Below are 22,775 nucleotides of genomic sequence, written 5' to 3'. Positions count from 1 at the left end.
TCAGTGAAGGACGCTCTCTGGGCTGTCATAAACCTGTTGATCTTCCAGCTGAAGGAGTTGACCCCGACTGAGTGTTGCAGACTGGCACATTCCAAGGTCCAGGACTACGTGTTGAGGGATGCGCTGAAGCTTGGGGCAGCTGCCACCAAGGCGCGGTGGGGAAAGACCACTGTGTAACATCAGCCTGCCTAAAGAAGAACAGGGGCCCCGCGCAGTCATTTGGGCCCTGCTGACGCCTCAGCTAAAAATGTAATCGTACAGTCCTGTAAATAGGAATGATTACTCTGTTTTCGGTATGCAAACAAATAGAATGTTTACATATGTATGGCATGTCCAGTTGTACAGATCGTCAAAATATTTTATGAATAAAGTATATTTTTGAAATTAAAAAAAAGGATGTGTACTGCCTACAGGATCTCCCTGGGGCAGGCTACTTCAACGTGACCTTTAGGAGTGTGAAGCAGTGTGAGCAGCTCCTGAAGGTCTTCAAGGAGAAGGCAGGGGAGCTGTTATTCTTCATCTTATCGGCGATCCTGTTGTGTGTGCTTCCTGCATGGAGGAGTTGGGTTGTTACAATCTATATGTACAACCCCTATGTTCCAGTGGCTGATGTCCTGACCTTCCTGGGAAGGTACGTCCAAGTCGAAGGAGAAAGCACTGATGTGGTCGACCCTTTCGGGATCTGGACCAGTAAGCGGCAGGTTAGGGTAACCCTGAGGGTTGATGACAATGGGAACATCCTTCACTCACCCTCGAGCTTCGCAATTGCAGGGAGCAGAGGCTACCTGACACATGCAGGGCAGCTGAAAGTGTGCCGAATCTGCGGGAAGTCGGGACACATGGCAGCAGATTGCAAGATTACCATCTGCAGGAACTGCAAACAGGAGGGTCACCTGACCAAGGACTGTCAGGAAGCAAAGAGCCACAACCTGTGCGGAGAGGCGGACCACATGTATAAGACCTGCCCAAGACGGTGGGGGGGGAGGGGGGGCCCACTTACGCACAGATGACCGGAGGTGGCAATGTGAGCCGTGGACCCGCAAAGACCAGCAAGGTCCACCCAGTCAGCAGGGAAACGGAGTCTGGTGGCACCCAGAAAGAAGAGCAAGCTGGAGCGGAGGAGGCAGCAGCCAGCGGAGAGACACAGCAGCTGATCCTACCTCCAGCTGGGCAGATGGAAGCAATGGAGGAGGAGGTAATCGAGAAGGCAGAGGAGTGGATACCTGTTAAAAACAGGAAAAGAAAATCCTGCCAGGCCCCCAGAGCGTACCAGCAAAGGGGGAAACAACAAGGGAGGGACGGCCAGCTCTTCGGATGGTGAAGACGGGTGCAAGGAAGGTCATCACCAGAAGAAGAGACAGAGCGCCGTAGGTGAAGAGGAGGGCAGGAAACAACGGACCCCCCGAAGTCCACCCTCCACCCAGTGAGAACCAGGGAGTACCCACAGCCCACAGCTACAGGTAACAGAGAGCCGTGATCCTCTGACAGTCCCACTGTCAGACACAGAACTGGACGGTGCGGACCCTTGCCTTGGCTCAATGACATTAGAGCGGGTAAATGACCCCAGTGAGGAGCTGGATAGCTACCTCAGCCCAGCAAGGGTCCAGCAGTTTGTGCTCACCATGGGGATGCAGACAGCTACCCCAGAGACAGGACAGTCAAATGGACAATGGTAACCCCAAAAACAAGGGGTTAAAGAAGGTTCCTTTGCTATCGTATAATAGGGGGCCCACTCAGTAGTTGGGTCCCGCCGGAGCGTTAGCTAAATACTAAGAGACGGGATGGTTAATAAACAGAACTGTAAATATGATAACTGTAAATTCGAATAACTCAATCTGTTCTCTGTAATGTTAAGACATGCAATGTATATATATGAACAGCATGACCAATTGTACAGGTACCAAAGATTTATTTCTATGAATAAAGTATATTTTGAAATTAAAAAAAAATTGTGGCAAGGCTTACACAACATGATGGGCTAAAAAGCGAAGTTGCCCAGAATTGCAGGTAACAATACAGCCATACCTGATGAGCTCAATGTATTTTACACTTGTTTTGAACAGAAGAACAATGAAATGGTGTCACCTACGCCAACAGCCTTGGCGGCACCTGCACCTTCAGTCACTGCTGCAGACGTCAGCTCAGCCTTCTTAAGGGTGAACTCCATGAACTGGCCTGGCTGGAGATCCCGGGCATGCGTTCGGATCCTACATGGAACAGCTGACAGAAATATTTGCAGAGATCTCTACCATGATCTGAAGTCCCATCCTGCTTCAAAATGACAACCATCATTCCAGTGCCAAAGAGAATTAATGTAGTGTGCTTCAATGACTATTGCCCAGTGGCCCTGACATCCATAATTATGAAATACTTTCAGAGGTTGGTCATGGCTCACTTTAACTTCAGCCTCCAAAATTTTCTTGATCCCTTGCAATTCGCCTAGTAGATTCACAACAGATCTAATGGCAGAAGTCATCTCCCTGACCCTACACTCATCCCTGGAATATCTGAACAACAAGGATACCTATGTCAGGCTCCTACTGATTGATGGCCTTGAACACCATATTTCCAAACAAACCCATCTCCAAACTCCAAGACCGAGGTCTCTGCTTCCCCTTCTGTAATTGGATCCTCAATTTTCTGACCCCTAGACCGTAATCAGTAAGGATAGGCGCCAACTCCTCCTCCATGACAATTCTCAACACATGTGCCCTCAAGGCTGCATACTCAGCTCCCTACTATACTCCTTATACACACATCACTGTGTGGCCAAATTCTGCACCATCTCCATTTACAAAGTTGCTGACGACACCACTATTGTAGGTCGGATTTCAAACAATGAAGAGATGGAGTACAGGAAGGAGACTGAGAGCTTAACAGCATGATACAAAGACAATAATCTCTCTATCAACATCAAAGTGAAGGAGATGGTCATTGACTTTGGGAGGCAGAGTGGAATGCAAGCCCAAGTCTGTATCAAAGTTGCTGAGGTGGAGATAGTCAAAAGTGTCATGTTCCTGGGAGTGATGATAACCAACAATTTGTCCTAGTCCATCCACATTGACACTACCATCAAGAAAGCACAAACATGTCTCTACTTCCTCAGGAGGCTCAGAAAATTTGGCATCAAATTGGTTGCATCACAGTGTGGCATGGCAACTGCTCTTCCCAAGACTGAAAGAAATGATAGAAAGTCATGAATACAGCCCTGTCCATCATAAAAACCAACTTCACATCCATTGACTTCATCTTTCCCTCCTGCTGCACACTGAAAGCAACCACCATAATCAAAGCACCCCCCAACCCCCCCTCCACCACCACCCCAGTCATACTCTCTTCTACCATCTTCCACTGGGCAGAAAATATTAAAGTTTGAATATATGTATGAACAAATTCAAGAACAGATTCTTCCCCACTGTTATCAGACTTTTGAATGTACCTCTTAAATGTTCATGTTGATCTCTCCATACCCTCTCAGCAGCTGTAATGCTGTATCCTCACTCTGTTCTGTTATTCTGATGCAATTGTATAGTACAATCTGCCTATAAACTACGTAAATAGCAGTCTTCATTGTACCATGGTACAAAAGACAGGAATAAATCAAATAAAATCAATGAAACCATGGCTGATGTGATTGTGGTCCCAACTCCATTCTCCTTTCTTCTATCAAATCCCTTGGCTCTCTTGTCTATCAAAAGTATCTTCACTGAGTGTTGAATAAACTCAATTACTCAGCCTCCATGATTTTCTGGTGAAGAGAATTCCATAGGCTTATAAGGATGAGAGAAAACAATTCTTCTTCGAAATCTTAAAAGTGAGATCTCTTATTTTTAAATTGTTTCTTCTATTTCTAATCTCTCCACAAAAGGAAAATATTTCAGGTTTCATAAAGTTCCTTCAAGATCGAAGATGTTTCAGTAAGATCACCCTTTATTTTTGTAAACTCTAAGGCACAGAGGCTCAACCTGTTCAACCTTATTTTTCAGAAGCTAAGCCCTTTGTTGTATGGGTATCTTGTCTTAAGAAAAGTTCACAATTAAGAACGCCATCTGTTGGGTGTACATGTATACGTTGCAACTGTTTTGCAATGGGTTTGCTGGATGACACTCACAAATCAGTTGGTTTGCTGTAAAGATTGCTGAGAATATGTTTTACTGTGGAGTTAATTTATCCTCAGTGAACAAATGATTATGAGATTATTGCCAATAACATGACATGGTAAATAGTGGGGAAAAGCATCACAGTATTTAGGCCTTGGTATGAACCAGAACAAACTCCCTCAAAGTAGATTAAGAAGACAGTCTGGACTGTAACATTTTCTTAATTTAAAAGTAAGTGTCAAGCAATGTGTTCTAGATGCAATTCAGTTGGTCAAAGTACTTGACTTTAATCATATTTTATTTTTACACTACAGACAAAATGAAAAGAAAAGAATTGACTTACTTATAACTTGATCAAAATGCTTCACAAGATAATATTTATATACTAATTAACTGATTTAATATAGTAACATCCTATAAACACATCCTTGGCAAAGCAAATTCAGTAAAACAGATTGTCTGCACATGTCCAGTAGCAGGAAGAAGGTGCCAGCTTTTAGCTGTAACTGAGAGGGGATAAAGAGCCTCCACATCCATCTTCAAGACCTCAGCAAGTGCAGAAAGCTAAAACAAAAAATCCTGGTTCTGTGGGAGCTTGACCCCCATCAATTCAGGCTGCTTCTATTGTTCCAACTTTAAAAAAACACAAGGTCTCACAAACTGTTTACTGTATTGGCGTTAATCCACTGCTCGGCAGCTGTATCTCAACCTTTCTTCACAAAGATATTCAGGATAAAATACACATCTTAAAGCCACAGTATCATCGCAGGTTTATCATGCTGAACATTCAGTAAGCAAGCTAATCTACAGCTAGAACACATGACTGGCACTCTTGTGTTGAGCTAAAATGTGTGAGACAACTTCAATGTCCTCATTCATTAGTATTGGAGAAAGTTAAAAGCATAGATGTTCGTAAGCAGACAAATATTTATAAAGAGATAGATTACACTCTAAGTAGTCTTAAATCTTTGATATCTTTATTGGTGTTTCAGAGGGTGTTAAAAACATAGCTTCTGGTAAAGCAGACAAATCCCTAAAAGAGGCCTGTTTAATTCACTCAAGAAAGGAAAGTGAAAAGGGTGTGACAATTTGATAGCAAGCAAGAAAATGTCAAAGGCATATTGTCATAATTTCGGTAATATTTTAGTCTGTCTGAACCTCCAACTTGAATTGAGGCACAGCATAGTTCCTGATATCATTTAAACCATATTTTTAGCTATCATTTTTTGATTCATGTACGTCTGATGCAGTTAATCAAGCTATTAAGATTTGGTCAGTAATTGGGAATTAATATTTACACAAACTTGGCACACATCAAACTTCACAGCTGAATAGTTAAAAGAACCCCAAAAGACATGGTCCACATGGGTAGATCAATTCAGAATCAGATTAATCTTTTATATTAATTGACCAAAATTCATATAATTGACTGGGATACACTTAACATCAGAGGTCTGGATGGGGTAGAATTTGTAAGAAGCCTCCAGGAGAGCTTTCTAGAACAGTATGTCAATAGTCCAATGAGGGAAGGGGCCATATTGGACCTGGTACTGGGGAACAAGCCAGGCCAGGTGGTAGAAGTTGCGGTGAGGGATTTCTTTGGAAACAGTGACCATAATTCTGTAAGCTTTAGAATACTCATAGATAAAGAAGAGAGTGGTCCTAAGGAAAGAGTACTAAACTGGGCCAAGGCCAATTATATCAAATGTGAATTGGACACAGCTATTTGAAGGAAAGTCCACATTTGAGATGTGGGAGGCTTTCAAAAATAGGTTAAAGATAGTGCAGGATAGGCATGTCCCATTGAAGGCAAAGGATCGGAAGGGCAAGATTCGTGAACCGTGGATGATAGGAGAAATTGTACAACTAGCCAAGAGGAAAAGGGAAGCACAGATAAGGTCTAGGCAGCTAAGAACAGAACGGGCTCTCAAAGAATATTGGAAGAGTAGGACAAGACTAAAACGAGGAATCAAGCGGGCTAAAAGGGGTCATGAAATAGCTTTAGTGAGCAGATTTAAGGAGAATCCCAAAGCATTTTATTCTTATATAAGAAGCAAACTAGAGAAAGGATTGGTCCACTAAAGGATAATGAAGGAAGGCTGTGTGTCGAACCTGAGAGAATGGGTGAGATTCTGAATGATTACTTTGTATCAGTGTTCACTGAGGAGAGGAACATGATGAATGTTGAGATTAGAGGGAGAAGTTTGATTAATCTGGATCACGTTGACGTAAGTAGGCAAGATGTCTTGGGTAGGCGAGAGGTTATTAAGGTGGACAAATCCCCAGGACCGGATGGGATCTATCCCAGGTTGCTGAGGGAGGTGAGAGAGGAAATAGCTGGAGCCCTGACAGATATCTTTGTGGCATCCTTAAACACAGGTGAGGTGACAGAGGACTGGAGGCTTGCTCATGTTGTCCCTCTGTACAAGAAGGGTAGTAGGTATATTCCGGGTAACTACAGAGCAGTGATCCTGACGTCAGTGGTGGGAAAGTTGTTGGAGAAGGTAATGAGGGATAGGATCTATTTATATTTAGAAAAGAATGGGCTTATCAGTGATAGGCAACATGGTTTTGTGCGGGAGAGATCGTGCCTTACCAACTTCATAGAGTTCTTCGAGGAAGTGACCAAGTCGATAGATAAAGGAAGGGCTGTTGATGTCATATACATGGACTTTAGTAAGGCATTTGAAAAGGGTTCCCCATGGTAGACTAATGGAGAAAGTGAAATCACATGGTGTGCAGGGTGTTCTAGCTAGGTGGAAAAAGAACTGGTTGAGCAACAGGAGACAGAGAGTAGTAGTTGAAGGGAGTTTCTTGAAATGGAGAAGGGTGACCAGTGGTGTTTCACAGGGGTCAGTATTGGGGCCATTGTTGTTTGTAACATACATAAATGATATGGAAGAGGGCACTATTGATATGATCAGCAAGCTTGTAGATGACACAAAGATTGGTGGAGTAACAGAAAGCATAAGGGACTGTCAGAGAATACAAGAGAATATAGATAGACTGGAGAGTTGGGCGGAAAAGTGACAGATGGATTTCAATCCAGACAAATGTGAGGTGATGCATTTAGGCAAGACTAATTCTCGAGCGAATTACACAATGAACAGAAGAGCCTTGGGAAAAGTTGATGGGCAGAGAGATCTGGGAGTGCAGGTCCATTGTACCCTGAAGGTTGCTGCACAGGTGGATAGAGTGGTCAAGAAGACATATAGTCTGCTTGCCTTCATTGGACGGGATATTGAGTATAAGAGCTGGCAAGTCATGTTAAAATTGTACAAGACATTGGTTCGGCTGCATTTAGAATACTGTGTACAGTTCTGGTCGGCACATTATCAAAAGGATGTGGACGCTTTGGAGAGGGTGCAGAGAAGGTTCATGAGGATGTTGCCTGGTATGGAAAGTGCTAGCTATGAAGAAAGGTTGAGTAGGTTAGATTTATTTTCATTAGAAAAAAGGAGATTAAGGGGGGAACCTGACTGAGGTTTACAAAATCATGAAGAGTATAGACAGGGTGGATAGAGACAAGCTTTTTCCCAGGGTGAAGGATTCAATAACGAGTGGTCACACTTTCAAGGTGAGAGGTGGAAAGTGTAAGGGAGATATACGCGGTAAATACTTCACACAGAGGGTGGTGGGTGTTTGGAATGCGTTGCCAGCAGAGGTGGTAGAGGTAGGCATGGTAGATTCATTTAAGATGCGTCTGGACAAATACATGAGTAAGTGGGGAGCTGAGGGATATAGATGCTTAGGAATTGACAGTACATGCTTAGGTTTAGACAGTACATTCTGATCGGCTCAGGCTTGGAGGGCCGAAGGGCCTGTTCCTGGGCTGTAAATTTTCTTTGTTCTTTGTTTTTGTTCTAGAATCCAACAGAATCCATGGATTGTTTCATGACAAAATGAAGGGTAAAATGCTTGTGACATGATTTTTCAAATAGGAAGCTAGTAAATAAAACTGTTGAGTTGGTGATCACATTAACCCTATGTGGAAACTTTCCAAAATGATTTGCTTGTCAAAAGGAAAATATATAGTATTGAAGTTGCTGTGGTTCTGTTCGCCGAGCTGGAAGTTTTTGTTGCAAACGTTTCGTCCCCTGTCTAGGTGACATCCTCAGTGCTTGGGAGCCTCCTGTGAAGCGCTTCTGTGGTGTTTCCTCCGGCATTTATAGTGGCCACTATAAATGCCGGAGGAAACACCACAGAAGCGCTTCACAGGAGGCTCCCAAGCACTGAGGATGTCACCTAGACAGGGGACGAAACGTTTGCAACAAAAACTTCCAGCTCGGCGAACAGAACCACAGCAACGAGCACCTGAGCTACAAATCTTCTCACAAACTTTGAATAGTATTGAAGTACTATTCAAAATTGTATGGAAATACAAAGTGATCTTTGCATCACAGGAAAGTTTAACAAGTCTTCAATACAAATTTAGGTTGACACATTCACAGTACCATTCAAACATAGACTATGCATCACTTCAAGCAGACCACACACAAGAAACACCTTCATGTTACATTCAAGACCATTTGGGATCCTGTGAAAATCATATGCATCAAATTGTTGACGAGCAAGAATCTGATGAAGGCCATGAGGATCAGTGAACACTTGTTTCACACTGCAAATATTGAGGGAAACAACAAAGTCATCACACTGTCTGAAGTGTTTGAAAAAAATTCAAATTATCTGTTATCAGAAAACTGGTGAAGATTTTTAATTAGCTAAGAATGACACACGTCAAGTGCCAATATGCAAGTTCTAAAGAAGCATGCAGTGACAGACATTGGAAGCCATGGCAAAACGTCTGAAAGTAAATTTTCTAGCAATGGTTCACCAATTCCATGTGCAGGACTACCTAATACTGGGGAAAGGAAAAGTCAAAAGTACAATGGGTAATGGAAATCAGAAATGAAAACCAAAATTACTGTGTTCTGAGGAAGAGTCACTCACCCTAGAATGTTAACTCTGATTTCTATCCCCAGATGCTGCCAGACCTGTTGTCCTTTTTCAGCAATTTCTGTTTTGATTTCCACTTAATACTGGAATGGAATCAGTCAATCAATTTGCCTGGACACTGCAGATGTTCTGCAGAGTAGACACTGCTGTACCAGCAATTGGATGCTATGACCACACACAAGTTACAATCAATGGAATCAGTCTAACATAACAGACATAACAGAAACTGCAGCAAACTTTTCAAAACAGACATGGAAAAATGAATATGAAAGAAGAATGGAACATTTTGCTTTCTTCTGAATTAGTGCAAATAAATTTCAGTTTCTGTTGTGGAGCAAGAAATGAAGATTGAAAAGGTAAAGGTTGCATAAGTTGCTCAGGACAAATTCAAGCTTAAAAATAACTTCTCTGAAGCCTTTAGGAGAATGCCTCTGCTCAGCTCAAAAGTGAATGAAGAACTGGAAGAGAAAGAAAGAAAGCTGAACAACCTTCAACCTTCAGTGTTGAACCAGTGAAAAGATTGACAATTTATAGAAATGTGAATGTAAAACAGATCAGGCTCTGCAGGAACTACTGCAGAAATATTACCTTCAGCAACATGGTGGGTGGCATGGTGGCATTGCTGCCTCGCAGCGCCAGAGACCTGGGTTCAATTCCTGCCTCAGGCGAATGAGTGTGTGGAGTTTGCACATTCTCCCCGTGTCTGCGTGAGTTTCCTCCCACAGTCCAAAAATGTTCAGGTTAGGTGATTTGGCCATGCTAAATTGCCTGTAGTGTTAGGTGAAGGGGTAAATGTAGGGGAATGGGTCTGGTGGGTTGTGCTTTGGCAGGTCGGTGTGGACTTGTTGGGCCGAAGGGCCTGTTTCCGCACTGCAAGTAACCTAATCTAAAAACACTGGAGAAAATTATAGACCTGCAGAAAGAGACAGAGATGTACATTGCACATGACAATGAGTCACAAATCACTCACATGACAGCTCTTTAAGAAATAAATGCCAGTGGGATACTTCAATGAAAGAACTCAAATAAGCCACAGTGATTGGCATTGTTTAGAAAGAAAAATACTTGGCGCAACTGAAGATTGAAACTTGGATAGAATTAGAAGGATCTAGATTGTAAAACCAGAAGGTTCTAAATTAGCTGAAAGCTTTTCAGAAATAAAGTAGTAAATATCAAGTAGATTTGAGCGACTCAACAGATCGTCAAAAATGTAAACATTTAGTGGGTCATTTGGAAAACAAAAACTTGGCATCAGGATGAGCAAATTCTGGGACACCAACCCAAATCCATGAAAGAAAGATTTGAAAACACAAAGAGAAATGACAGGCAATAATGCAGATGACATGAAAATCAAAGTCACCATCATAAGATATGAGATCTGCATCTATCAACAAATTTCCAACGTGCTCTAGAGATTCAGAGGTTCACTTGTTATTTTCAATAATTAAACTCCCTTTTGGGAAGGTTTTTGTATGTGTACCTTGCCTTTAGTAGCTCATCTTTAATGGCTCCATGTGCTATGTGTAAACAATATTATTACTCCACCTAGCAATTCGTCTACTGCAGATCTGCAAATTCCACACTCAGAAATTAGTTAGTTTGCTAAAATATCTGCTTCTTGTAATGTGTTTTATTGCTTTAAGTAACTAACACTCACAGGTAATTATTGTTGAAGGTGTTTGCACTATTATCATCAACATGACACTTTTCATGGAGGAGAAAGTGAGGTCTGCAGATGCTGGAGATCAGAGCTGGAAATGTGTTGCTGGAAAAGCGCAGCAGGTCAGGCAGCATCCAGGGAATAGGAGAGTCGACGTTTCGGGCATAAGCCCTTCTTCAGGGCACTTTTCATCCCAGGAATAAGTCAAATAAAACTTCTCTGAACCGTTTCAATTCAGCTAAGGTAGAAAAAGCAAAATAATTTCACTTCATTGAAGGACACTTCTGTCTTGCTTTATATGGGTGACATTTGATGAGATACTTTTACAATGGACTAGTGAATTGAAATTCTGCAAGTCCCATGTCAATACTCAACTTCTCTTGTCACATGTAAAACAAGGCATTGGTCTACTTATTTTGATGGTTAAAATGGTTATTCCCTTCATTGACATGTTGAACAAAGGACAGTATATGTGAATTCACAGGTAACTGTGCTATACTTGCACGTCACATATTCTTTTATTTATTTATAGGAGGGGAATTTGTAGATGGCATTATTCCCATTCATCAGCTGTCCTTATACTGCTAGGTGGTGGTGGTCACAGGTTTGGAAAGGAGTCCTGGAGTCACACATTCTATATTAAGTTTTCATTGTAGAAACATCATTTTTAATTGAAATGAAACAAGATGCCAATTGATAAATTAGTGGAATGTGTGTCCTTTGATTAAAAGGTTTGCTCTGGCTTCTGAATTGAATATTTTGTAGTGCAATTTTGTCTCATTAGAGTCACAGAGTGATAGAGATGTACAGTATGGAAACAGGCCCTTCGGTCCAGCCGTCCATGCCGACCAGATATCCCAACCCAATCTAGTCACACCTGCCAGCACCCGGCCCATATCCCTCCAAACCCTTCCTCTTCATATACACATCCAAATGCCTCTTAAATATTACAATTGTACCAGCCTCCACCACTTCCTCTGGTAGCTCATTCCATACACGTACCACCATCTGCATGAAAAAGTCTCTTTTATATACTTCCCATCTCATCCTAAACCTATACCCTCTAGTTCTGGACTCCCCGACCCCAGGGAAAGGACTTTGCCTGTTTACCCGATCCATGCCCCTCATAATTTTGTAAACCTCTATAAGGCCACCACTCAGCCTCCGAAGCTCCAGGGAAAACAGCCCCAGCCTATTGAGCCTCTCCCCATAGCTCAAATCCTCCAACCCTGGCAACATCCTTGTAAATGTTTTCTGAACCTTTTCAGGTTTCACAACATCTTTCCAATAGGACGGAGACCAGAATTGCATGCAATATTCCAACAGTGGCCTAACCAATGTCCTGTACAGCCGCAACATGACCTCCCATCTCCTGTACTCAATACTCTGACCAATAAAGGAAAGCATACCAAAAGCCTTCTTCACTATCCTATCTGCCTGCAACTCTACTTTCAAGGAGCTATGAACCTGCACTTCAAGGTCTCTTTGTTCAGCAACACTCCCGAGGACCTTACCATTAAGTGTATAAGTCCTGCTAAGATTTGCTTTCCCAAAATGCAGCACCTCACATTTATCTGAATTAAACTCCATCTGCCACTTCTCAGCCCATTGGCCCATCTGGTCCAGATCCTGTTGTAAGCTGAGGTCAGGCCTCCAGTCTGAAAAACAACCCTCCACCACCACCCTCTGTCTTCTACCTTTGAGCCAGTTCTGTATCCAAATGGCTAGTTCTCCCTGTATTCCAGGAGACCTAACCTTGCTAATCAGTCTCCCATGGGGAACCTTGTTGAATGCCTTACTGAAGTCCATATAGATCACATCTACTGCTCTGCCCTCATCAATGCTCTTTGTTACTTCCTCAAAAATCTCAATCAAGTTTGTGAGACATGATTTCCCATGCACAAAGCCATGTTGCCCATCCCTAATCGGTCCTTGCCTTTCCAAATACATAGAACATAGAACAGTACAGCACAGAACAGGTCCTTCAGCCCATGATGTTGTGCCAACCATTGATCCTCATGTATGCATCCTCAAATTTCTGTGACCATATGCAAGTCCAGTAGTCTCTTAAATGTCCCCAATGACCTTGCTTCCACAACTGCTGCTGGCAACGCATTTCATGCTCTCACAACTCTCTGTGTAAAGAAGCTATCTCTGACATCCCCTCTATACTTTCCTCCAACCAGCTTAAAACTATGAACTCTCATGTTAGCCATTTCTGTCCTGGGAAATAATCTCTGGCTATCGACTCTATCTATGCCTCTCATTATCTTGAAAACCTCAATTAGGTCCCCTTTCCTCCTCCGTTTCTCCAATGGAAAAAATCCGAGCTCAGCCAACCTCTCTTCATAAGATAAGCCCTCCAGTCCAGGCAGCATCCTGGTAAACCTCCTCTGAACCCTCTCCAAAACATCCACATCTTTCCTATAATAGGGCGACCAGAACTGGACGCAGTATTCCAAGTGTGGTCTAACCAAAGTTTTATAGAGCTGCAACAAAATCTCATGACTCTTAAACTCAATCCCCCTGTTAATGAAAGCCAAAACACCATATGCTTTCTTAACAACCCTGTCCACTTGGGTGGCCATTTTAAGTGATCTATGTACCTGCACACCAAGATCCCTCTGTTCCTCCACACTGCCAAGAATCCTATCCTTAATCCGGTACTCAACTTTCAAATTCGACCTTCCAAAATGCATCACCTCGCATTTATCCAGGTTGAACTCCATCTGCCACCTCTCAGGCCACCTCTCAGCCCATCTCTGCATCCTGTCAATGTCCAGCTGCAGCCTACAACAGCCCTCTATACTGTCAACGACACCTCCAACCTTTGTGTCATCTGCAAACTTGCTGACTTATCCTTCAATCCCCTCATCCAAGTCATTACTAAAAATTACAAACAGTAGAGGCCCAAGTACAGAGCCCTGTGGAACACCAATCACCACTGACTTCCAGGCAGAATATTTTCCTTCTACTACCACTTGCTGTCTTCTGTTGCCCAGCGAATTCTGTATCTTGACAGCTAAGTTCCCCTGTATCCCATTCCTCCTGACCTTCTGAGTGAGCCTACCCTGGGGAACCTTATCAAATGCCTTGCTGAAGTCCATATACACTAGATCCACAGCTCAACCTTCATCAACTTTTCTAGTCACATCCTCAAAGAACTCGATAAGGTTTGTGAGGCATGACCTGCCCCTCACAAAACCATGTTGACTGCATTTAATCAAGCCATGCTCTTCCAGATGGTCATAAATCCTATCCCTCAGAATCCTTTCTAACACCTTGCAGACAACAGATGTGAGACTTACAGGTCTGTAATTGCTGGGGATTTCCCTATTTCCTTTCTTGAAGAGAGGAATTACATTTGCCTGTTTCCAGTCCTCAGGTACGACTCCAGTGGAGAGCGAAGATGCAAAGATCTTCGCAAGTGGCGAAGCAATCGCATTTCTCGTTTCCCAAAGCAGCCGAGGACAAATCTGGTCCGGGCCTGGCGACTTGTCAATCTTAATGTTTGACAAGATTTTCAGCACATCACCTTCCTCTATCTCTATCCATTCCAGCACGCACACCTGCTCTTCAAAGGTTTCATTCACTACAAAGTTTGTTTCTTTCGTAAAGACAGAGGCAAAAAACTCATTTAGGGCTTCCCCTACCTCCTCAGACTCCACACACAAGTTCCCTATGCTATCCCTGTTCAGCCCTACTCTTCCTTTGACCATTCTCTTATTCCTCACATAAGTGCAAAATGCCTTTGTGTTCTCCCTAATCTGTTCTGCCAAGCCTTTCTCGTGCCCCCTCCTGGCTCTCCTCAGATCATTTTTGAGCTCCTTCCTTGCCTGCCTGTAATCATCGAGAGCTGAGCTTGACCCTAGCTTCTTCCACCTTATGTAAGCTACCTTCTTCCTTTTGACGAGAAGCTCCACCGCTCTCGTCATCCAAGTTTCCTTTATCTTACCCCTTCTTGCTTGTCTCAGAGGGACATATTTATTCATCACTCGCAACAACTGTTCCTTAAACAGTCTCCACATGTCTATAGTGCCTTTACCATGGAACAATTACTCACAATCCATGCTTCCTAACTCATGTCTAATCGCATCATAGTTTCCTCTTCCCCAATTAAATATCCTCCCATTTTGCCCTAATCCTCTCCTTCTCCATAGCTATGTAGAATGTGAGGCAGTTCTGGTCACTATCACCAAAATGCTCTTCCACCCAAGATCTGATACCTGCCCCGGCTCGTTTCTGAGCACCAAGTCTAGAATAGCTTTTCCCTTCGTCGGCCTGTCAACATACTGAATTAGGAAACCTTCCTGAATACACCTTACAAAAATAGCTCCATTCAAAACTTCTGCTCGAAGGAGGTTCCAATCAATATTGGGAAAGTTAAAGTCACCCATTACAACAACCCTACTCCATCCATACTGTTCCAAAATCTGCCAACCTCTGCTTTCTTCAATCTCCCTGCTGCTGTTGGGGGGGCCTGTAGTAAACCCCTAATGAGGTGACTGCTCCCTTGCACATCCTGTCCCTCAGGATTCCCTCCAACAACTTGCCCACCACCAATGTCAGGTTCATTGGTCTATAGTTCCCTGGCATGTCCTTACCACACTTCTTAAACAGTGGCACCATGTTAACCAACCTCTAAGGATTCACTTGATCTGTCCTATCTATACCTTACATATGCTTCCTTCTTTTTCTTAACCATACCCTCAATTTCTTTCGTCATCCAGCATTCCTTATACCTACCAGTCTTTCCTTTCACCCTAACAGGAATATACATTCTCTGGATTCTCGTTATCTCACTTCTGAAGGCTTCCCATTTTCACGCCGTCCCTTTACCTGCGAACATCTGCCCCCAATCAGCTTTTGAAAGTTCTTGCCTAAAAGCATCAAAATTGTCCTTTCTCCAATTTAGAACTTCAACTTGTAGATCTGGTCTATCGTTTTCCATCATTATTTTAAATCTAATAGAATTATGTTTGTTGGCCCCAAAGTGCTCCCCCACTGACACCTCAGTTACCTGCCCTGCCTTATTTCCCAAGAGTAAGTCAAGCACTTTCTCTAGTAGGTACATCCACATACTGAATCAGAAAATTGTCTTGTACACAAATTCCTCTCCATCTAACCCTTAACACTATGGCAGTCCCAATCTATGTTTGGAAAGTTAAAATCCCCTACCATAACCACCCTATTTTTCTTACAGATAGCTGTGATCTCCTTACAATTTTGTTTCTCAATTTCCTTCTGACTATTGGGGGGGTCTATAATACAATCCCAATAAGGTTATCATCCCTTTCTTATTTCTCAGTTCCACCCAAATAACTTCCCTGGATGTATTTCCAGGAATATCCTCCCTCAGCACAGCTGTAATGCTATCCTTCTTCACTTGCCTCCCTTTCTATCCTTCCTGTAGCATTGAAATCCTGGAACATTAAGCTGCCAGTCCTGTCCATCCCTGAGCCAGGTTTCTGTAATTGCTATGATATCCCAGTCCCATGTTCCTAACCATGCCCTGATTTCATCTGCCTTCCCTGTTAGGCCCCTTGCATTGAAATAAATGCAGTTTAATTTATTATTCCTACCTTGTCCTTGCCTGTCCTGACTGTTTGACTCGCTTCTGTTCTTAACTGGAGCAATTCTGCCTTTCAATGAAGGAATAAACTCAAACAACTGAGTGCATTTACAGTTTTCTGTCACCCACTAAGCAGATGGATATTTTTCTACAATCAATGTAGACCTGGGGTACTCGTCAAAAATGTCCCAAGTACTTATGCATCACACTTCAATAAACAGCGAATGGAACTTTGAAAAGGAAATCCAAAGTGCCAACATGTAAGGTAAAGGCACACCCAACTTTGTTTGTTCCAAATCTTTTCCTGCTGAAGGCAAGTCATATCAAGCACAGAAAAACATTTTATTCCATGGAGGTGACAACAGATATTGTCCCTTCCCATAAGCTCAGTCAATATGTTGCTTCAGCTTAAATAACATGCTGTTTGCACTGTGCTGACTCCAAGTCTGATAACAGTGTTTCACCACTAAGTGAAACAGTATGATTCTAAATATGTTTTAAACCTTACTTAATTTGCAACATTGATATTTTACTCTAATAAATTTTATAGTACTTGCTATGCTTCACAACACCTTATCTTAATATATGCAGGGTTAAGTATCTCAACACAAGTGGTTGACTGTCTCCCTCTTCCCTTAATCATAAATAACAGACATATTAGACTACATAGCTGAACTGTTAACTAAATTATTAGCAGGATTGATGAATGCGTCCTGAATTTATATGGAGATGTTTTTATTCCTGAAGGCAACAGTAAATGCATTACACCAGACTTTCGTCATGCTAGCTTCATAACAGAATGACTCAATATCCTATCTCCACAGGTGGTTGATAGGTGAAAGGGTTTTATTTCAGAACATTCTGTGCACACAGTACTGTAATACCCATCACAATTCCAAACTCTCTCACTTCATTCTCTACTTCAGAGTCAATAATTAGAAAAGTATTATAAAATATTTATCCCCAATGGTACGTGATGCCATTTTTGCTGGAAACCCAATCTAATCATTTCACTAACCAATTGTATCCATCAATAAAACTGATGCCTGCTATTTGTAAACAGACATTTGCTTAGCATTAACCTGTGAAATGAGCATTGACAGTTCTTCTGGAGCCCATCTCTTATAAAACAATTTCATTAAGATTTCAGTTCTATTTGAGATTGCCAACTTTTCTATTCTTAACAGTTCCTTTCCTCTGAAATGTTGCGCTGGCTTTAATTAACCAGTAATCTGGCAACACACATAAATCCTGTTGAACCTGTGGTCAAACATAAAAGATAGTGCAAGTACTTATAATGTTGTTTAGCTTTGGGACAAATTTCCAATAGTTAATAATACTGGAATTTTTTTCTTTCTTTATTCATTGATGAGATGAGGGCATCACTGGCCAGGCAACATTTATTGTCCATCCCTAATTGCCCAGAGGGCAGTTAAGAATCAATCACATTGCTATGGGTCTGGAGGCACATGTAGGCCAGACCATACAAGGATGATACTCGCCTTCCCTAAAGGACATTAGTGAACCGGATGATGGGTTTTCCATGACAATCAGCAATGGATTCATGGTCATCATTAGATGCTTAATTCCAGGTTTTTTAAAAATTAAGTTCAAATTCCACTGTCTGTCATGGTGGGATTCAAACCCAGGTCATTAGCTGGGTCTCTGACTTAACTGTCCAGCAATAATACTACTCAGCCATTGCCTCCCCCAAGAAGAAGTAGAAGAAATGGAACAACATTGTTCCAAATCACATGAATGCCCAACAAGGGCCATCTGGAGCGCAAATATACTCTGCAGAAGAAAACACTCCCTTGAACCTAAAAGAAAAAAACAGGAGAGCTGGTGAATGAGACACACTGGTCTGACTAATTTTTTACATTTTAAAAGGAGGGATCAGAACCATCAGGATATTCACTGCCAAGTATTACAAAATTATTTTACCTATTTTTTCACGCTGGAAAGATGTATGGGCTGAGAATTGTCTTATAAAACATTTGGAGAAGTTGGATCAATTAATATAGATCTGAAGAACAATCACAATGGACATAATGGACAGATCTAAGCCAAAGAATCCTGCCACTTGCAAAATTTGTTTTCTCTGCCCCTTATTTCCTCAAAGTTGCATGTGCAAATTATATTAACAGGGATGTCCATCATCACTCACAACATCTTATTACATGCAATTAAATGTAATGTCCTGCCTGGTTAGGGCATCCATTAACCTTTCAATTGATAAGTAATTATATGAAACAGGCCAATTCCCATGGTAAGGATGCCATTATCTGTGCTATACAAATACTCACCCTGCAAACATCAGCATCTGACTTTACGGAAGATTAATAACAATGCAGCTCATTGAAAAACACAAACTTGATAAACAACACCAGCAAGAAGGGGAAATCTTAATAACAGCAGGATATGTTGGGTGGCTGAAATTATCATGATGAGAAAACATTCATTAAAATGCATCTTTGAATGTGGAATATTCAGAATATTCAGCTGGTTTGCAAAAGGAAATATAAAAGAAAGAAACTGGGGAATAGGTGAAACTATGATGATATTGGTGGAGATCATTCAGTAGAATTTAATGCCCGACAATGAGATAAGTTTGGTGGTGGGGGTAATGAATTGAATGGGAGGATTAACACAAAGAAACTCATCAGCTTCAGTACTGCCCCAATTAAACCCAGGGCAGAAGATTGAGTGGAAGGCCTTTTGTTTAGCCAAAGTTCCAATCCTTAAGCAATTAATGCCCATTGAAAGGCCTCATCATCTAGTGCAAGACAGGTGATTCGCCATTAGGGAAGGCCAAAATGCCTGTTGCTTGCTGCACTTCAGCGATTGAGAGTTCCCCCATTTAAAGGCACTCAGTGCGCTTATTCAAGAGACTCAACTTTGGAAGGCAGCTTGGATGCCTTCCAAGAACTGCCTTCCTCCCAGCCCCACCCCCCACCCTCCTATTTATCTGTCAGCCCCATTCACCACCACCACCCCACATTCCTAATGAAGGGCTTATGCTGAAATGTTGATTTTCCTGCTCCACAGATCCTTCCTGTCCTGCTGTGCTTTTCCAGTGCTGCACATTTTGACTCTGATTTCCAGTATCTGCAGTCCTCACTTTCTCTTAAGAACTACCCTGCTGCCAAAATCCATGGATCCTCTCCCATGGCCATCATCTGATCCATAGCGCCATTCTGCTGGATCCTGGAATGATCCTTGGCCTGATGTTGATACATCGTCAATGGCAGCCACTGTTTTCCAGTTGGTGCTGTCAAACAAACTTGATTGAGTTTTTTGAAGAAGTAACAAAGAAGATTGACGAGGGCAGAATGGTAGATGTGATTTATATGGACTTCAGTAAGGCGTTCGACAAGGTTCACCATAGGAGACTGATTAGCAAGGTTAGATCTCATGGAATACAGGGAGAACTCGCTAGTTGGATACAGAACTGGCTCAAAGGTAGAAGACAGAGGGTGGTGGTGGAGGGTTGTTTCTCAGACTGGAGGCCTATGACCAGTGGAGTGTCACAAGGATCGATGCTGGGTCCTCTACTTTTTGTCATTTACATAAATGATTTGGATGCGAGCATAAGAGGTACAGTTAGTAAGTTTGCAGATGACATCAAAATTGGAGGTGTCGTGGACAGTGAAGAGGGTTACCTCAGATTACAACAGGATCTGGACCAGATGGGCCAATGGGCTGAGAAGTGGCAGATGGAGTTTAATTCAGATAAATGCGAGGTGCTGCATTTTGGGAAAGCAAATCTTAGCAGGACTTATACACTTAATAGTAAGGTCCTCGGGAGTGTTGCTGAACAAAGAGACCTTGGAGTGCAGGTTCATAGCTCCTTGAAAGTGGAGGCGCAGTAGATAGGATAGTGAAGGTGGCATTTGGTATGCTTTCTTTTATCGGTCAGAATATTGAGTACAGGAATTGGGAGGTCATGTTGCATCTGTACAGGACATTGGTTAGGCCACTGTTGGAATATTGCATGCAATTCTGGTCTCCTTCCTATCGGAAAGATGTTGTGAAACTTGAAAGGATTCAGAAAAGATTTACAAGGATGTTGCCAGGGTTGGAGGATTTGAGCTAAAGGGAGAGGCTGAACTGGCTGGGGCTGTTTTCCCTAGAGCGTCAGAGGCTGAGGGGTGACCTTATAGAGGTTTACAAAGTTATGAGGGGCATGGATAGGATAAATAGACAAAGTCTTTTTCCCCGGGGTCGTGGAGTCCAGAACTAGAGGGCAAAGGTTTAGGATGAGAGGGGAAAGATATAAAAGAGACCTAAGGGGCAACCTTTTCACGCAGAGGGTGGTACGTGTATGGAATGAGCTGACAGAGGATATGGTGGAGGCTGGTACAATTGCAACATTTAAGAGGCATTTGGATGGGTATATGAACAGAAAAGGTTTGGAGGGATATGGGGCGGGTGCTGGCAGGTGGGACTAGATTGGGTTGGGATATTTGGTCGGCATGGACAGGTTGGACTGAAGGGTCTGTTTCCATGCTGTCCATCTCTCGAACTCTATGACTCTAAGTAGCATAGCAAGCAAGGCAGGTGTATCGTTGATCTGCTGCTGCCAAGTTAAATACCTGATTAGCACTTAACTCAAAGGGCTTTACTGAAAGTAATCTGTGCTGCTCTCTCACTGCCCCTGCAGCCAGCAGACTCCTCCATTGAATATTATCCATTACTACTAATATAAACTTTAGGGAAAAAAAACGATGGGTCTGAGAAAAAAATACTTAATAAATAAATTCACTTTTGAAACTTCAGTAACTTTCAGATGATCACATACTTGACCATACTGGACCAAAGTTCAGCTGATGGAATTTAAATTTTCTGAGTGAAATCTGGAAATTTATTGTCAGTAATGTTGCATACCAAACTATTATTAATTGTCATAAAAGCCACAGGAAGAAATTTGCTGTCCTTAACTGTTCTGACACAGGTGTGACCCCTCCACTGACACTCTCATTGGCTGAACTGGTCCTCATCCTCAATAATTTCTCCTTTGAATCCTCCCACTTCCTCCAGACCAAAAGGGTAGTCAATGGCACCCGCATGGGCCTCAGTTATGCATGTCTCTTTGTCAGCTACGTAGAACAGTCTATCTTCTGCAGTTACACTGGCACCACGCCCCATCTTTTCCTCCGCTACATTAATGACTGTATTAGCACTACCTTGTGCTCCCATGAGAAGGTTGAACAGTTCACCAACTTCACCATCACATTCCACCCCAACCTTAAGTTCACCTGGACCATCTCTGACACTTCCCTACCCTCCTGGACCTCTCCATTTCCATCAATAGTGACCGACTCAACATGGACAAACCCATCAACTACCACAGCTACCTGGACTATACCTCTTCCCACCCAGCCTCCTGTAAAAATGCTATCCCTTATTCCCAATTCCTTCACCTCTGCCACATCTGGTCCTTCTGGGACATCTGCTCCCAGAAGGACCAGTTCCACCACAAAACACATCAGATGGCCTCCTTCTTCAAAGACCGCAATTTCTCCTCTCACGTGGTCAATGATACCCACCAGCATATTTCATCCACTTCCCACACCTTCGCCCTTGAACCCCATCCCTCCAACCAGTACAAGCTCAAAACACCCCCACCCGGTCAACACCTTCCACCCCACCAACCTCCATATACATCACGTCATTGTCTGCCACAAACGGACCCCAACCCCAGAAATATATTTCCCTCCCCACCCTTATCTGCATTCTATAAAGACCATTCCCTCTGCAACTCTTGTATCAGGTCCACGCGCTCCACCAATGCACCCTCCCCTGCCACTGCAGAAATTGCAAAACCTGTGTCCACACCTGCCTCCTCATCTCTGTCCAAGGCTCCAAATGAGCCTTCCACATCCATCAGAGTTTTATCTGCACTTCCACACATGTCACTTACTTTATCCGTTGTTCCCGATACGGTCTCCTCTACATTGGGGAAACCGGACATCTACTTGCAGAAAGCTTCAGACAACATCTCTGGGACACCCGCACCAACCAACCCCACAGCCCTGTGGCCGAACACTTCAACTCCCCCTCCCACTCCACCAAGGACATGCAGGTCCTCAGCCTTCTCCATCGCCAAACCCTAACCACTCACGCCTGGAGGAAGATCGCCTCATCTTTGACCGTCTCCCTTGACCCAGATGTGACTCCAGAGTAACAGTCATGTGGTGGAATGTTAACTGCTCCCTGAATTGGCTGAACAAGCCGTTCAGCTTCAGGGCAGTTAAGGAGATGGGCAACAAAGATTGGTGAGTAGTGGGTAAGATTAAATAATTGGTTCCTAGTTTATTTTTTGTAATTGATGAGGTTCACATTGGAGGAGAACTCAGCCCTGTGGAATGCTCCTCCAGTAATATGTGGGAAATCAGGGATGGTTTCAGCTTCCATAGTTACCATGTACACTGGAAGTGTATTCAGCTGCCACTCCTGATTGACCACATGAAGCGCTTGGAGCTGC

The 22,775-nt window shown here is 42.8% G+C and overlaps 1 protein-coding gene across 4 annotated transcripts in view; it reads right to left on the bottom strand.

The window, feature by feature from the left end:
* The window catches only part of tenm1 (teneurin transmembrane protein 1), a 2,412,691-nt gene that overhangs the window by 1,620,862 nt on the left and 769,054 nt on the right, over window positions 1–22,775 (bottom strand). The gene's annotated exons all lie outside the window — the stretch shown is intronic.

The sequence above is a fragment of the Chiloscyllium plagiosum genome, chromosome 15, assembly GCF_004010195.1.
Source record: "Chiloscyllium plagiosum isolate BGI_BamShark_2017 chromosome 15, ASM401019v2, whole genome shotgun sequence".
Classification (NCBI taxonomy): Eukaryota; Metazoa; Chordata; class Chondrichthyes; order Orectolobiformes; family Hemiscylliidae; genus Chiloscyllium; species Chiloscyllium plagiosum.
The sequence above is the reverse complement of the archived record's forward strand: the minus strand, read 5'-3'. Positions and strand labels throughout refer to the sequence as shown.